The sequence below is a fragment of the Polypterus senegalus genome, chromosome 10 (assembly GCF_016835505.1).
Source record: "Polypterus senegalus isolate Bchr_013 chromosome 10, ASM1683550v1, whole genome shotgun sequence".
NCBI classification, from domain to species: Eukaryota; Metazoa; Chordata; class Cladistia; order Polypteriformes; family Polypteridae; genus Polypterus; species Polypterus senegalus.
Genome location: NC_053163.1, coordinates 2,184,162 through 2,202,250, shown reverse-complemented (window position 1 = coordinate 2,202,250; position 18,089 = coordinate 2,184,162). Strand labels below are relative to the sequence as shown.

The 18,089-nt window shown below is 38.8% G+C and overlaps 1 pseudogene; it reads left to right on the top strand.

Annotated features, from left to right (window-relative positions):
• LOC120536458 overlaps positions 1–16,797 on the top strand; it is a 38,472-nt pseudogene extending 21,675 nt beyond the window's left edge.
• The last annotated feature ends 1,292 nt before the right edge of the window (positions 16,798–18,089 follow it).

Genomic DNA, 18,089 nt, shown 5'->3' with positions numbered 1-18,089 from the left:
ATCCTTTCTGGAAGTACCTGAAAATTCTGAAGGTAACATCAATTTGGTCATAAATTCAAAATGTTCACAAGTCTCTGTGAGTCAAAGAATATTCAAACTTCATAAGTATTCAAACAGTGTTATCAGTATGAAGTTTCCATGTAATAGATGGCCAAGGTGCTGGTGTGTTTACAGCTTCTGAGCACCAAAGAGTAGAAATATATTAAATAAGAAGACACTGCTGAGGGAAGCAAAACAGAATTAGCATATAAAGTGTTTCTTGTACAAGGTCTTTCTCCTAGAAACACAGTGATATGGATGAAACATAAAAATGTTAATCTGAAGCCATGCCTTCTTATATGCTTTTCTTTCACTGGCATTAATGTAAAGTTGTTACAATTAGAATTTGGCTCATTCAGCAAATAATTACATGTGCTATAATGATGAATACATGAACTTACCAGACATTTCCTACTTAGCAAAACCTGCATTACACACACTGAGACAAAGTTTAAGTGCGGGTACATCTTTATTTTTGCATGGAAGGAGTAAAATGAAATTCTTATTTGCGTGTCTGATCAGAATACAACATGTCCCCACTCTCAAGCGCCACATCAGTGAGTATACAGTAATTAGTCAAACATGGACCTTACCTTTAAATCGCTCAATTCTTCTTTACACAAAGTGATTGTTTTAGATACACCCAAAGGATGTTGGACACTGTTAAATGCAAATCACAGTCCAAATTTTCATTTAATGTTCAGAGCATACAAATGGACATGCAGCTAGTTGGTCTGGACATGTGGCTCCTATCGATTTGTTTATGGAGTTGGGGAAACGGAGTGCAGATGGTGTTACCCGTGGTGTTACTTTCATCCCCAAATGAGTGGTGCCAGGTGGAACTGGCACTGCGAGTGCGTAGGCAGGCAGTACAATCATATTTTATCATAGGGCTGTATGTAAGAAGCATACCTTTCCTACCAACAAAATGTGAAATATGCAAGAAATTTCATTTTAGCAGGCTTAATCCATCCATCCATTGTCTAACCCGCTGAATCCGAATACAGGGTCACGGGGGTCTGCTGGAGCCAATCCCAGCCATCACAGGGCACAAGGCAGGAACCAATCCTGGGCAGGGTGCCAACCCACCGCAGAGCAGGCTTAATGAAATGCATAAATCACACATGAAGCAAAATTTACAGACAGGCTTGCAAAGCTGTATGTGCAACTAAATTTTGCTGTTGAGCTCAATGCTATTTAACATTCAGAATTTTGTACTCTTTTGTTAACCTCATATACTTTCAAAGGATTCTCTCATTCTGTCTTTGTCATTGCAGGTATTGGCTCCGCCAGTCTAATCATCATTGCTTACTTTAATTTTACATACGTCATTATCCTGGCCTGGGCATTCTTCTACCTGTTCTATTCCTTCAGCAAAGAGCTGCCATGGAGTAGCTGCAACAACACTTGGAATACAGGTGATGAAAAGGAAAAAATGTGTGTGTGGTGAGAAAATCAAATAAATATTAAATCGATAAAGCGTATTTCAAACGGAAACTGCCCAAGTATAAGTATGGCACACGTCCAACAGTCTACAGTAACTATAAACTATAAAAGGGTGGTGTATTCTAGGCCATAAACCACTTATTCTGACAAGGACTGGAAATACACACAGCATGGGCCTTGAAGTGAATGACGCCCTCTTAATAAACTGATAAGTTGTGCGTTCAGATCTTATCTATACTAATAAAAGGCAAAGCCCTCACTCACTCACTCACTGACTCATCACTAATTCTCCAACTTCCCGTGTAGGTAGAAGGCTGACATTTGGCAGCTCATTCCTTACAGCTTACTTACAAAAGTTAAGCAGGTTTCATTTTGAAATTCTACGTGTAATGGTCATAACTGGAACCATAACTTCTGCTCGATGCCCGTGGGAGGCGGAGTTACGCCTCCCACATAATTTAGTGCCTGCCCAATAGAAACAATAGAATAGAATAGAATCCAATAGCAAACTCCCACTAAATATTCACGGGTTAAGGACTGTGCTTATGGAGAGGAAGATGAGATGGTCAGGGTGGTGCTTGGCACAAACTCAGCGAAACTGCGAGAGAAAGTTTTAAGTGCCGGGTCATAGCTAACATTAAATACAGCCGTGGAAATCGCACGACATGGCACCAGCACAGCTGGGAACCTTCGATGCATGTACACCGAGTGGCTCACGTGAACTGATGCAGTGCACAGACAAAAAGCAACAGTTCCAAAGAGCGCTGAACAAAAACCGAATTACACAATTGAAAAGGCAGCAAAAAATATGAAGCGTCTGACACATACAAGGATATTCATAAATGCAGCTACTGCGGAAACAAAGCACACGGTGGAAAAAGTCAATGTCCCGCTAAAGGAAGACAGTGTAAAAAAAACCCGTGCATGCAGTGTGTCAGGTCTCAGATAAAGAAGAAGACGAGCTGTTTATTGATGCAGTAAGAAACGAATCGATGAAAAAAACCTGTCATCTTTACAACGATTGACAAACACGGAATGTAACTTGAACACAACACATCCTACAAATACGAACCTGATTGAAAGAAATAATGATAATCAAATCCTTGATGACAGCAACACTCAGTAACACTCACAAAACAAATACTGTATATTGACAGTCATGTTACGTTATTTTTAAAATGTTCCCTTTTCTTTTTCATAACTTCTTTACTACTACTTCTCTGCTGCGAAGCGCGGGTATACACAGTACAGGCCAAAAGTTTGGACCCACCTTCTCATTCAATGTGTTTTCTTTATTTTCATGGTAGATTCTCACTGAAGGCATCAAAACTATGAATGAACACACGTGGAGTTCTGTACTTAACAAAAAAAGGTGAAATAACTGAAAACATGTTTTATATTCTAGTTTCTTCAGAATAGCCACCCTTTACTCCGATTACTGCTTTGCACACTCTTGGCATTCTCTCGATGAGCTTCAACAGGAAGTCACCTGAAATGGTTTTCACTTCACAGGTGTGCCTTATCAGGGTTATTTAGTGGAATTTCTTGCTTTGGGACCAGCAGTTGTGTTGTGCAGAAGTCAGGTTAGTTGGACGATCACTGATTTTTTAACAGGACAATGACACCAAACACACCTCCAGGCTGCGTAAGGGCTATTTATATATCTATTTATATATATATATATATATATATATATATATACCCTGATCTACATACTCTCATAGACAAACCACACGCTGTGGTGCAATGGTAGAGGCTTCGCCTCTAGCACCGATGTCCGAGGTTCGATTGCCGAGAGGGGGTGCACTAAGTATGTACGCGCGCATCCCGATTCATTTTACCCTCACATCCCCTTGGTTTGAGACGTATGAAAAAATATGCGGTTAACGCAGAAAGACAGATCACCAATTGAAGCTTTATGAATAATGGATACAAAGCACGTTCCTAAGACTGATCGGAGGCAAATTTCATTTTAAAAGTCTACCCAACGGAAGCCTTGATAAAAGCGTGGTTTTGTGCAAACTGTCCAAATACGAACCTGATTGAAAGAAATTATAATCAAATCCTTGATGGCAGCAACACTCATAACAGTCACAAAACTATTACATTCACAATCATGTTACGTTATTTTTAAAATGTTCCTTTTCTTTTTCATAACTTCTTTAACACACTACTTCTCCGCTGCGAATATATATATATATACCCCGATCTACATACTCTCAAATAGACAAGCCACACGCCGTGTCGCAATTGTAGAGGCTTCGCCTCTAGCGCCGACATCCGAGGTTCGATTGCCGAGAGGGGATGCACTGAGTATGTACGCGCACTTCCTGATTTATTTTACCCTCGCATCCCCTTGGTTTGAGACATATGAAAAAATATGCGGTTAATGCAGAATCATCTTATGTTATTTTTAAAATGTTTCCTTTTCTTAGCACAAGCACAGCTGAGAAGCTTCGATGCATGTACTCCATAACACATTAAAAAAAAATAACGCATTTAATCACACTTTCAATTCCAAGCAAAGGGGAACTTTTGTCAATGCATGATTTCCTGGTACATCGATTACATTGATGCACACATCAGAGCTACAACAATGTAACAGTCGGAATGAAGCGCGTTCCTACGACTGATCGGAGGCAAATTTCATTTCAAAAAACTACCTGAGCGAAGCCTTGATAAAAGTGTGGTTTTGTGCACACAGAAAAACAATCAAAATTAGATGAATTACAGAAAGCGGACTTTGTGGCTCATACTGGGGATCATTGGACTTCCGTGACCGTCAGTAATTCTAATTACATCTAATTACAAAATGTTCAATGATCACACTGTTTTAGCCTAAAGTACAAAATAATGTTGGCTAAAGTTACTCAGAGTTTAAAGATTAAGTTGGTCAAATTACCTTTTATGTTTCTGACTTATTTTTTTAAGAAGGAAAACTGCACTTTATGTTGAAATTTTTGCTATTATTATTTAAAGACAATACCATTCTGAACATGTACTTAAAGTACTTAAACTACCACTTTATTTTTAAGTCTGCCCAATTTTAGCCAGGGATGATATTTTTGTTTCTGTTTTGAACTGAAATGCAGTTTAAAAGCATTTTTTTTTCAGAAATTAAAAGAGCTTGAGTTTACAATATTCATGTCCATGTCTATTATTTGATTCTGTCGCCCACTAAAACCCTTTTAAATTAAAAAACAACATTTACTCTTTGGGACAAATTTTAATGTGTGATTACATACGATTAATCAAGATTAATTAATTACACAGCCTCTAATTAATTAGATTCATTTTTTTAATCGAGTCCCACCCCTAATATATATATATATGTAGATATATATATGTAGATTTGTATATATATATATGTGTATATACAGTATATATGTAGATATGTATATGTATACTGTATATATGTATATATATGTGTGTGTGTGTATATATATATATATGTATATGCCAGCAATACTCATGACAATGACAACACAATTACATTGTCAATCATGTTACATTATTATTAAAATGTTTCCTTTTCTTTTTCATTACTTCTTTCACACAGTACTTCTCCGCTGCGAAGTGCGGGTATTTTGCTAGTATTACATAAGAGATACAATGAGGATGGTTGCATTGACCTCAAAAACATGAACATTTGACCAAAATAATTACCATTGTTTGTAGTCTCAAAAATTCATTTTTAATTAATTTTAATTTAAAGCAAATAACAATCCATATAATCAAATCAAACTTAAGAAAATCAAAATTCAACACTCACTCTAAAGGAAGAGAGGAGAGCTGGCCAACAAAGCAAGCCCTTGAAGCAGCAAGAAAGGAAGAGTATCCTTTACCCTGATATAGAAGATTACTCTAAAATGTTATTGGTTAGATTCGATCTTATTTTTTAAAAAGGTTTTGAACAGATCCTCTGAGTGAGAATTAGATTTTCCCCAATTTCAGGTAGTATAGAACATCAGGTACCCACTGACATAAAGGTAGTGGGCTGGGATTCTTCCAGTAGAGTAAGATAAGTCTACAGGCTTCTAGTGAGGTAAAGGCAATTCTGATTTGTTTGTCCTTCTGCACTTTAAGTCCATCTTGGAGTACACCATTGGGTTACGTGTGATTGTGACACCAAGGCTATCTGATAGGCACTCAAAGGTCTTTCTCCAAAACAACATTAATTTGGTGCGTGCCCAAAACGTGTCCCAGTGAGGCTGGAGCCAGACTACAACGTTCACAGGTTCAATCGTGCCCTGGAAACATTTTAGATAGTTTTAATCAAGATAAACGTACTAGGTAGAAGATTTTAAGATGAATAATTGAGTGTTTTGTGTGTATGGAGCTTGCGTGTATTCTGTGCATGTCTGCCTTCCATTCTTTTTCTGAAATTGAGTGACAGATCCTTTCCTCAATGTACTCTGGGATCTTTGAAAGGCAGAAACTAAAATGTTTTTTATAAACTATGGAGATGCTATCTGAGACTTCAAGACTGATCAATATTTCTTCTGGAATAGAAATTGGTGGAAGGTGAGGAAAATTGGGCAGGTTCAGTTTAGCAAAGTTTCTAGCTTGAAAGTAGTGGAAAATTGTGTAGATGAGAAGTTAAATTTGAAACTTAACTGCTCATAGGATGCAAAAACATTATTGATGTACAAGTCTCTCAAAGTTTTAATCCCAGACATTTTCCAAGCATTCAATACTTTGTATGTTTGAGAGGGTGGAAAAGAGTAGTTGTCACATAGAAGTGCGACAGATAAGAGCTTCTTTGACTTAAAGTGCGTCCTACATTGTTTTCACATTCTGAGTAAATGATGAACAATTGAATTATTAGTATATTGCTGATAATTTGTGTTCGTTGGGGCACAGAGCAGGGAGTATAAAGAAGCATTGCAAGATTTTAATTCTGTTGCAGACCAGACTTGTGTATATTCATCGATCAGTGTCAATGTCCAGGTCTTTATGGCCCGTACATTTGCCATCCAGTAATAAATTGAAAGTTAGATAGCGCCATGCCCCCTTCTGCAATAGGTTATTGTAGGGTCGCCCTTTGGATGTGTGGATGTTTAGAATTTCAAATAAATGAGGTTATGATTTAATCTAATTAATTAAAAAAAGATTTGTTAATGTATATGAGGACAGTTTAAAATAGAAAAAGAAGCTTGAGAATCCATTGAACACATTTGTCACATTATGAAACAAAAAACACAACAAAAGAGACCTTAAACTGCTGCTGAAATGGGACAACGTATCACTTTGAGTGACTCCCCAGTTCACAATCATTTACAAAGTGTTTTTAAACGTAGAGGAGATGCCGCAGAGAGGTAAAGAGGCCCAACTTTTCTGAAACATGTTGCTGGTATCAAATTCAAAATGAGAACATATTTAATAAAGAAAAAAACAACAATAAAAATGACTGAATTTTAACATCTGATGTGTTGTCTTTGTACTAGTTTCAACTAAATATAGTGTTTACATAATTTACAAATCACATTCTGGTTTTATTAACATTTTACACAGCATCCCAACTTTATCGGAAACAAAGTTGTATTAAGTCTTTTAGAAACGGCATTTTTGCATCAAACCATCCAATACATAACTCACTCAAAGCACCAACAGCACACTGGTTTGATAAGTGCTAAACACTGCAATAACTTTTGCATTTTCAGTGTGCAGTCCGCGGCGGTCAGCTGTACATGGTTCCAAATGCATTAATATATATACAGTATATAATCCCATTATAAAACAGTTGGTGCTGCAAGGGAGCAAGTAGGGTCATTTGTGATAAAACAACGTAGAACAACAAAGACAGTTAGTGGTATGAGGATATCCTCAGTAAATGCAATGCTAACTGGTGCCACGGCCCACCTGCCAAGTTGTTTGCCTGCCTATGTTAAAGTCATCCCTGATGGAGGATCACAGGAATCATGGGAAAGAGGGGTCCTTTCATCGGAGCAACGTTTCAGCCGTGGAATGGCCAAATGGGGAGGCAGCTTGATGGATGAGGTCTCCAGGACTCTAAAAATATCCAAACCTAATTATGTCATATCATCTACTGTTAAACCGTACTTCTAAAATTTTTATTATTATGCTGTCTTAAGGAATTGTTCTGTTCTGTATATTGTGTTGTATTGACCCCCTACTTTTGACACCCACTGCACGCCCAACCTACCTGGTGAGGGGTCTCTCTTTGAACTGCCTTTCCCGAGGTTTCTTCCATTTTTCCCTACAAGGTTTTTATTGGGAGTTTTTCCTTGTCTTCTCAGAGAGTCAAGGCTGGGGGGCCTGTTAAAGCCCATTGCGGCACTTCCTGTGTGATTTAGGGCTATACAACAATAAACTGGATTGTATTGTATTGTATTGTATTGTATTGTAACTGGTAGATGACAGTTATCCCTAAAAGCATACTGTGTATAAGACTTCAAATATTATTGCCTGAAAATGCTACAACCATGACCTTCTAGACCATGCTAAAACAAACTGTTGCTCTTTATGTACTACTCTTTTCTTTCTGTACAGTTCACTGTAAGGAATTTGACCAAACATTTTCAATCAGCTCAGCGGAGTTACAGAATTCAACATCCCCTGCCATGGAATTCTGGGAGTAAGTAGCACTTGTGTTAAAATGCACACCTCATGGACTTACTCATTTATAACTAAAAAGTCAGTGAATTCGTTTCACTTTACATGTACAGATAGATGTTAAACATTTTCAATTCTGTCAAATAACTATTTTAAAACTAGTGAATCCGTAAATAAAGTCTGAAAATAGTAGAGAGTGAGAAGCAGTCTCTGACCAGAAGGGAAACATTTTGATCATTTAGAAGGCGAGTCCTTAACATCTCAGGAGGAATTGAAGAGCTTGGCAGTTTACACTGGGAGATGGCTCTCTGCCTCTTGCTTACTTGGATCATCTGCTATTTTTGCATCTGGAAGGGAGTCAAATCGACAGGCAAGGTGAGGTATTTTAGTTCTTCTGATACCTTTTAAGCTGAAAGGAATACAAATACTGTAAACTAGTCAAGTAAATCTAAGCTTTCCCTCATTAGCAGGCTGCATTAAACAGGTTTCTCATCTTTATCTTTATAATTCCCTTTCTTACAGGTAGTATACTTTACAGCAACATTCCCTTATGTCATGTTGCTCATACTCCTTGTGAGAGGACTGACACTGCCTGGAGCCAAAGACGGGATCATCTTCTACTTGTATCCAGAGCCATCTCGACTTGCAGACCCAGAGGTGTGGGTTGTACTTGATTGATAAAGTCAGTATAATAAAATGATCAACCTCAATAACAGAAATAGGTCAACGATTGTACATTATAATGAATACAAGCAGGTCTTATTACTGAAATTAATTTCAGCAACAGTGAATTTATAGCTCATTTATAGTAGACCATTCTTTCAGTTTAAAATATTTACGGTCTAAAGAAAATGCTAATTAATTACAAACTATCAGAATTATGCAGGAGACCCTACTTTTTTAAAATATCCTCAAAATGCTAGCACATTCATTTATTTTTTATTATTCATGTGTACCAACCACTAAGACATTAAGGTGAAATCCAAATGAAAGAATCAAAGTATAAGTATTGTATACTATAAACATATTCAATACTGTCAAAGCATCTACTTTCCTCTAAACAGTGCTGGGGGTAATGGGCTGAAAGTCATGTGCATTACGTAGTCAAATTACTTTAAGGAGAAAAAAGTGTCTTAATGCATTACTAATGAGGCAAACTACAGCTTTATTTCACAGAATTGTGCTGTTTATTTGGTATCGATGGGCACATGTACACTCAAATGAAAAGAACTGAACAACAGTTATGAGTGTACATTTAATTCTGCATGTGCCGAAGGGTACATTTAATCAGCACAATCTAGGGACTCGGGGAGTTCATGATTTTCACATCACAACGTAGTGCAAGGCTCCTTTGCAGGGCTTAATTACACAGCCAGGCTGAAAACATGTTTCTACTGCTGGACTCCATACGTCACACTATTAATAAAGTATCATTTGAGCTTTAATCCAGCTATTTTTTTACTGATATGCGGAAACAATGTGATCTGGCAGCCTTGATCATATTATGAATATTCAGGGTTTACATCAGGGATTAAAAAATTAGATGGGTGTCATTTAGTTCACAGCACACAAAGGACTAAATGTGTTTATAAAACACAAGAAAATGAACAAATTTGGCTGTGTTTTGGTCAGTTTCATAAAAATTAATATATGGACTTAAACCTCCCCTGGACCACAAGAGGGCAGCTGCCCTGCTCTGCATGGGGACCACGGGATGAGAGCTTGGCCCTGTTGGGGTCTGTGGCCACCGCCAGGGGGATTGTGGAGCCCTGGATTGCAGCACTTCCACCACACTCGGAAGTGCTGCCGGAAGATCGTCACAGAGCACCTGGAGCCCATCCGGGGCAGCATAAAAGGGGCCACCTCACTCCATCAGATGAGCGGGAGTCAGGGGGAAGAGTGCAGAGCTTGTGAGTGGAGGAATGAAGGCGGCAGAAGAATAAGGAGAGTGGAGGAGAAAGAAAGAAAGAAAGACAGACAGGGCTGAAGCTAACTGAGGTGATTTGTGCAGCGTGCTGTGTGGAGGACTAAAGAACAGTAAATAGTGTGTGTTCTGGTCTTTGTGGGTCTGCGTCTCTGTCTATAGCTGGGCTGATCCTTCCACAGAATATAACAAATACTGGCCAGTGAAATAATCAGGTTTACAAACAAAAGAATAAAGTAATGCAGAAGTAACACACTTTTTGCAACATATTACATTTTATAATCAGTGACTCAGTAATATATTTAACAACCGTTTTTTGTAAGTGATTAATAATGAAGCTAAATTACTTTTAAAAGTAACATTCCCCAATACAGTCTATAATGGACTGGTTTTCACCTTCTGCTCAATTATGTCACAATAAGCAAGACTCCCCACAATCATGAATTGGGTAAGCAGGTCAACAAATGATTAAATCGATGGATCCTACTTTTATAAATCTTCATTAGAGTATCATTTTATATCATACAGGTGTGGATGGAAGCGGGAACACAGGTTTTCTTCTCTTATGCTGTCTGTTTTGGCGGTCTAACAGCACTCAGCAGCTACAACAAGTACAACAATGACTGCTACAAGTAAGACCTTCAGACTCATCTCTGGCAGTTGGCAGTTTTGATTGGCACTACAAATGACGTGAGCTCTAACCACTGGGCAGAGTTAAGAGAAGACATCCATTTTGAAAATAACAAGCAGGACACAGCAAACATTCGCACCAAAAAACCTTGCGTAACTGTAAAATTACTGACAGCTGTTAAGTACTGCAAACCATCTAGGGCTTCATGATCAAGGAGATTCACTAAATAATCTGATATACAACCATTTCCTTTTCTCTGTTTTAGAGATTGCATTTACCTGTGTCTAATGAACAGTGGCACAAGCTTCTTGGCCGGGTTCGTTGTTTTCTCCACGCTGGGTTTCATGGCATATGAACAAGGAGTGCCCATCAAAGACGTGGCTGAGTCTGGTGAGCTCCTTTTATGTAAAGCCTACAGTGAGGGAACACATCATGTACAAAGTACCTTTAAAATAAACAGATTAAACATGCATTTGATTCAATTACAGCAAGAATCTGTACTCATTGCAAAGATAATGAGCCTTTATTTAGATAAAGCAAATTTAGTAAATTGACAGATTGCTAGGTGCGATTACGGAAACCATAAATTTAAAAAAGTTAATATCTGCAATATGGTTTCTGCTAATAACTGAATTGGTGTGGACCTTTGTTTTGTGGAGTTCTTTGTAATAGTTTTGTTCAGTGTAGAGAGTACAACACAGAAATGAAATAAATGACCAAGAATTGAAGAGTCATGTAAAAACAAACTGATTCGATATGGCTGCTAGGGTGAACCTAATGCTCACAATTCTGACATCTCATGCTTATTGTGTGGCAGTGCCTACTTATTGAAGGCACTTGGTTATTTGATACCTCTTCCCACAATGACAACAAACAACTGATTGGAAACGTTTCCAGCATGTAAAATGATAAATGTGTGTGATTTATAGGCTTAAACCATGTAACATGCCCTTTCGCCTTCCCACTTGCTGTTGTAGAGTATGGTGCTCTTTGTAATATCTTGCTAAGCTGTAGCTAAAGAGATTTCATCTGCAGGTCCCGGTCTCATCTTTATCGTGTACCCTAACGCCATTTCCGGATGCCTCTTCCTCAGCTCTGGGCAGTCTGCTTGTTTCTCATGGTAATATTACTCGGACTGGACACTGAGGTGAGATAATCTTTTTAATAATTATAAGATCCATCCATCCATTATCCAACCCGCTGAATCCTAACACAGGGTCATGGGGGTCTGCTGGAGCCAATCCCACCCAACACAGGGCACTGGGCAGGAACCAATCCCGGGCAGGATGCCAACCCACCGCAGGACACACCCACACACACACACCAAGCACACACTAGGGACAATTTAGAATCGCCAATCCACCTAACCGGCAAGTCTTTGGACTGTGGGAGGAAACAGGAGCGCCCGGAGGAGACACGGGGAGAACATGCAAACTCCACGCAAGGAGGACCTAGGAAGTGAACACCCAGACGGGTCTCCTAACTGCAAGGCAGCAGCGCTACCACTGCGCCCATAATTATAAGATGATAAAACAAAAAAATCCATTATCATAAAATTGATGCTTCTCAGTTGCATGTGTACATTATGCACATTTTACAAGGTTTTGTACTTGACTGTCAAAGTATTTATTATACAGCAACATGGCTAGACGGCAGATATTGCTGCTGCCTTACAGTTTTAGCATCCTGGGCTCAATGTTTCACACAGTTAATGTTTTGCAGAGCCCGCATTTACTACCCATGTCTACATTGGCTTTGCTCTGAGTTCTCCACTTTGTCTCGCACATACCCGAGATGTGCAGGTTAAGTTAGCTGGTGACCAGTGCTGTCACTGCATTAATGGCTATTGTTCAAATAGCACATTTCTCCAATGTTTTCTGTTTATCAAACCTTTTTCCAGATGTTCTCACCATACATTTGCATATGTGTGTGCATGTGAAGTCTTAACTTTTCAGTTCCACCTTGCAACTTGGAAACCTTGGTTGTTTTTTGTGATGTAATTTAATGGGTGCTCCGACGTCTACATGTTGCTGTTCTGGAGTAGACCTCAGCATTATTATGAATCAAGTCAATTTCTTATGTACAGTAAGATGCACAACGTTACCCACCCAACTAAAACGAGAAAGTTTTAAATATCCATTTGTGCTCCTGCTCTGTTCTGGAATGTTTTATATTTTAAATTAATTTAAATTATTAATTTTAATTTAAATTATTTTTTAATACTGCCCTTTGGTGAGATGCGTTATATGGCAATATGTGGTTTAATTAGAATTTAATGGGTCGTAGTGCAATAAAATAAGATACAACCCCCTCATGTGCAATTAAATTAAATACAATTAAGAAATGACCAGCATCAATGAGATACCTCAGGCTACATAAAGGATCAATATTTGGAAGTCAGCTTCATGAAATTGAGGCAACAACAATTTTTTTTTAAAATTATTTGTAATTTTGCCATAACCTTAAATACTTAACTTTTTTTTTTTATCATATTTTCCTCCCTTGATTGCATTCTAATAATGACAATTAAATGACAGGTAACACCCAGGCAAACAACACTAAATGCTGAAAGGCTGCACCTACTTTAGCGTTAGACTCTCCATTAACCTTTTCATTGTGATGTCAAGCAGCCAAGCCTGGCAAAAAGAAACAAAGTCAATGAAGTCACCATAGGCCCCCAAGCCCACATTGCCTATAGTTATGCTGCTTAAACTTCATTTTGTTGAATTTTTCATTGCATTGTTCACCTGGCATCCCACCATCACTGCTGCAGGTAGTGTTGTGAAACACAATGTCTCTCCTCACTTCAACATGACTGATCTTCCACAACTCCTTCCATGTTGTTCCAATGATCTTTTCTCTGTTGCATATGCTTCATGTTTATTCATGCCACCAGTTCATCTTTACACAACGCACTTGAAATCAGAGGCAACACCATCTGCACTTACTTTCCATTCTCCGCCAGATGATACAATCCAAAGTCCTTTCTGATATCGCAAGTTACCATGTACCCAGACTAATGGAGTTAAGGAGAGGAGAGGGTGTCATAAATTGTGCTCTCCAAGTTCATTCTCTTTCTCTCATTTTCCCTCTCTTGGTCACTGACACACAAACACACTCTGCAAGGCTTCTCAGGATGGCCCTATGTGTGCGTGTGTATGAATGTTTTTTGTAATGGAAAGACACACAGTGTCCTGCCTATACCCGATGCTGCTGGGATAGACTGGGATGGCCATTTTGCAACCCTGCATTGTATTAAGAGAGCTGGAGAAGGAATGTGTATGGATGTACTGCATATATTCATTAATGTCATTGTATTACATGTGTATTATTGGTAGGCACACTGTGCAGAGCACCACATTAGATAAATCAAACTCACAATAATTTCTCTTTACTTCCTTCTTCAGTTTGTCAGCTTGGAAACCTTTATGACAATCGCTATGGACATGTTTCCCATACTACTAAAAAAGAAAACAATGAAGCAGATGGTTCTGGTTATCACCTGCATCCTCTCCTTCATGATTGGGCTTCTGATGGTTACAGAGGTAAGAAACAGAAAATACACATTTGTATTTAAGAGTGTCATGCCAACAATGACAAGAAGCGTCATGGGGATCCTTGATACCTTTTTAAGATTAATTAGAACAGGAATTGTGGTTAATGCTCTTGACAATTTAGCAATATGAATAACCTCAATATCGCATTATGTTTAACAATGGAAAATATCACAATGATGGTGTACATCACGCTCTAAAGGAAAACTTTTTTTGTAAAATTTTAATTAAAAATAATATGATGATACCGGGGCAGCATGGTGGCGCAGTGGGTAGCGCTGCTGCCTTGCAATTAGGGGACCCGTGTTGCCTCAATTTCATGAAGCTGACTTGTAAATATTGATCCTTTATGTAGTCAGAGGTATCTCATTGATGCTGGTCATTTCTTTTTTTTAATTTATTTTATTAATTTTATTACAATCCATACATAGCAATCAAGTTTTTACAAAAAAAAGAATTATGTTAAGAACAGATCGATCCCCACCCCTGAGAGAGAGAGCAAGCCAAACGGTGTAAAATTTAAGGCTTGTAAACATACCTAAATTAATAAATTCTCTGTGCTTTATAAACTTATTTTAAAATATTACTGATTAGATCCTGCCATGTTTTGAAAAACGTCTGTACAGATCCTCTAACTGAGTATTTGATTTTTTCCAATTTCAAATAATATAACACATCGGTTTCCCGCTGGTCATTTCTTAATTGTATTTAATTTAATTGCACATGAGGGGGTTTTAACTTATTTTATTGCACTACGACCCATTAAATTCTAATTAAACCACATATTGCCATATAACGCATCTCACCAAAGGGCAGTATTAAAAAATATCAATATAAAACATTCAAGAACAGAGCAGGAGCACAAATGGATATTTAAAACTTTCTCGTTTTAGTTGGGTGGGTAACGTTGTGCCTCTTACTGTACATAAGAAATTGACTTGATTCATAATAATGCTGAGGTCTACTCCAGAACAGCAACATGTAGACGTCGGAGCACCCATTAAATTACATCACAAAAAACAACCAAGGTTTCCAAGTTGCAAGGTGGAACTGAAAAGTTAAGACTTCACATGCACACACATATGCAAATGTATGGTGAGAACATCTGGAAAAAGGTTTGATAAACAGAAAACATTGGAGAAATGTGCTATTTAATGCAGTGACAGCACTGGTCACCAGCTAACTTAACCTGCACATCTCGGGGTATGTGCGAGACAAAGTGGAGAACTCAGAGCAAAGCCAATGTAGACATGGGTAGTAAATGCGGGCTCTGCAAAACATTAACTGTGTGAAACATTGAGCCCAGGATGCTAAAACTGTAAGGCAGCAGCAATATCTGCCGTCTAGCCATGTTGCTGTATAATAAATACTTTGACAGTCAAGTACAAAACCTTGTAAAATGTGCATAATGTACACATGCAACTGAGAAGCATCGATTTTATGATAATGGATTTTTTGGTTTTATCATCTTATAATTATGGGCGCAGTGGTAGCACTGCTGCCTCGCAGTTAGGAGACCTGTCTGGGTGTTCACTTCCCGGGTCCTCCCTGCGTGGAGTTTCCATGTTCTCCCCGTGTCTGCGAGGGTTTCCTCCCACAGTCCAAAGACGTGCAGGTCAGGTGGACTGGCGATTCTAACTTGTCCCTAGTGTGTGCTTGGTGTGTGTGTGTGGGTGTGTGTGTGAGCGCCCTGTGGTGGGCTGGCGCCCTGCCTGAGGTTTGTTTCCTGCCTTGTGCCCTGTGTTGGCTGAGATTGGCTCCAGCAGACCCTTGTGACCCTGTGTTAGGATATAGCTAGTTGGATGATGGATGGATGATGATACAGAATAGTGCACATTAACATTGAACATTTAAAAACATAATAAAGTGTTACTAACCAAAAAATCCCACACTGACGACATGTCACAGCTCCTATCCATGAGATTTGAATGAGCTGCACACAGGACTGCCAATCTGAAATACAGGGTGAGTCAAAATTATGTTAACACTAATGGTACTGCTATGTATATACTTGGATACAATTATTGTGGACAATTCATGTGCCACATATGATGCAAGTGTTGAACGTGATGGCGGACAGGTTGAGACATTCCTGCAAATCATCTTGCACATACAGTATGAAGTATGTTTTGTGAATAAATTATTTCCACCATTCAAATATTAACATAATTTTGACTTGCCCTGTAATCAAGCCAGCAGCACCTTCTACTCTTGCAGGACTTAAGTCAACTAACAACGTTAAAAAAGCAGATTTCTAAAAATACAGGGACGGATATTGCGGGACTTTTCATCTAGAGGCCAAGGCTAAGTTTGTGGCAGTTATGCTCAAAGAGAAGTGCTGCTCTTGGAAAGAGGACTGCGAGAGTGCAGAAAGGTCCAGGAGAGGGTGGATGAAAAAAACTGGGACACAGCTTGCCTAAAGGCAGAAACAATGAGACATTCCCAGACATATACATGAAAAGGTACCTGGGGACTTGGAAGAAAAAAGAAGGCATAGGGGATCATCAGAAAAACCCAAAACAAAATGGTAAAAAAATGGATCATATATCGATGATGTACACATTTAAATTGGGAGATGTGTTAATGATTGGGATTTTTAGATGAATAAATAAAGAAAATCACACCCCAAGCAAGAGAGGTAAGTAATGGAAGATAGGGAAACACTTGCAAACAGATTGAGCTTTACTAAATCATATAAGGGTTTTTTTTTTCCCTTTCCTGCATCTTGCTCCACACTCTGGCCTACCAGACACCCTAGCATGTTTCATAAATAAGTTTCATCTTAGAGGAAAACAGTCTTAATAATTAAAATACCATCCATCCATCCATTTTCTAACCCGCTGAATCCGAATAGGGTCACGGGGGTCTGCTGGAGCCAATCCCAGCCAACACAGGGCACAAGGCAGGAACCAATCCTGGGCAGGGTGCCAACCCACCGCAGGACACACACAAACACACCAAGCACACACTAGGGCCAATGTAGAATCGCCAATCCACCTAACCTGCATGTCTTTGGACTGTGGGAGGAAACCGGAGCGCCCGGAGGAAACCCACGCAGACACGGGAGAACATGCAAACTCCACGCAGGGAGGACCCGGGAAGTGAACCCGGGTCTCCTAACTGCGAGGCAGCAGCGCTACCACTGCGCCACCGTGCCGCCCTAATTAAAATACTATTTTTTTTGCTGGCTTGCTGCTGCTGCCATGCCGTGTGATCTTCATCTTGTGCGGTGCTTCGACCGTTTAAAAGCCTGTACAGCAGCTGTCCTTTTGTCTCACTGCCTTGTCTCTCTTCTCTCCCAGACATCCTCAAACACTATTCGATCTCTTTTCACTGTTCTGTTATTTCATCGAGTAATATTTTCTGTTTGTTTGCGCTAATGTGACCATTACTATAATTTTTTTTGAGACTTTCAAATTTTCCTACTTCCATGATCTCTAACCTGCTCTGCATGTGTATCGCGCCAACATTTTTGAATTCTTTATGACGTTCTACTTTGTCATCTACTCTTTGTCTTTTTCCAGCCCCGGGCATGGTTAAATCTCTTGGCAGAAAGTCTATTCTGACGGGAGGACGTGAAAGTCTCGTTTTTTTTATATAATGGGAGATATCTCCTGATGCGGACTATATGTCATCTAGCCATTTCCGAACTTTGAAAGTGTATTTTTTTCAGGGATTCCTTACTTTGCTTATTTTTTTTTTAATGCTGTTGAAGTTACTACTTAAAATGTGTTAATAATAATAGCAGAAATAGAAAGTTTTGTGTAAGTACAGCATTTCTGCAAGCGTACTATTTACATTAAATACTGAGCATCTGTTATAGCAACATCTCAGATCTTTCACTTAATAAGCAAATGTGGGGCATTCCCTGTGAGCCTAAACTGGAACAATGAAATTTAACAAAAGTTGTAGGAATAAA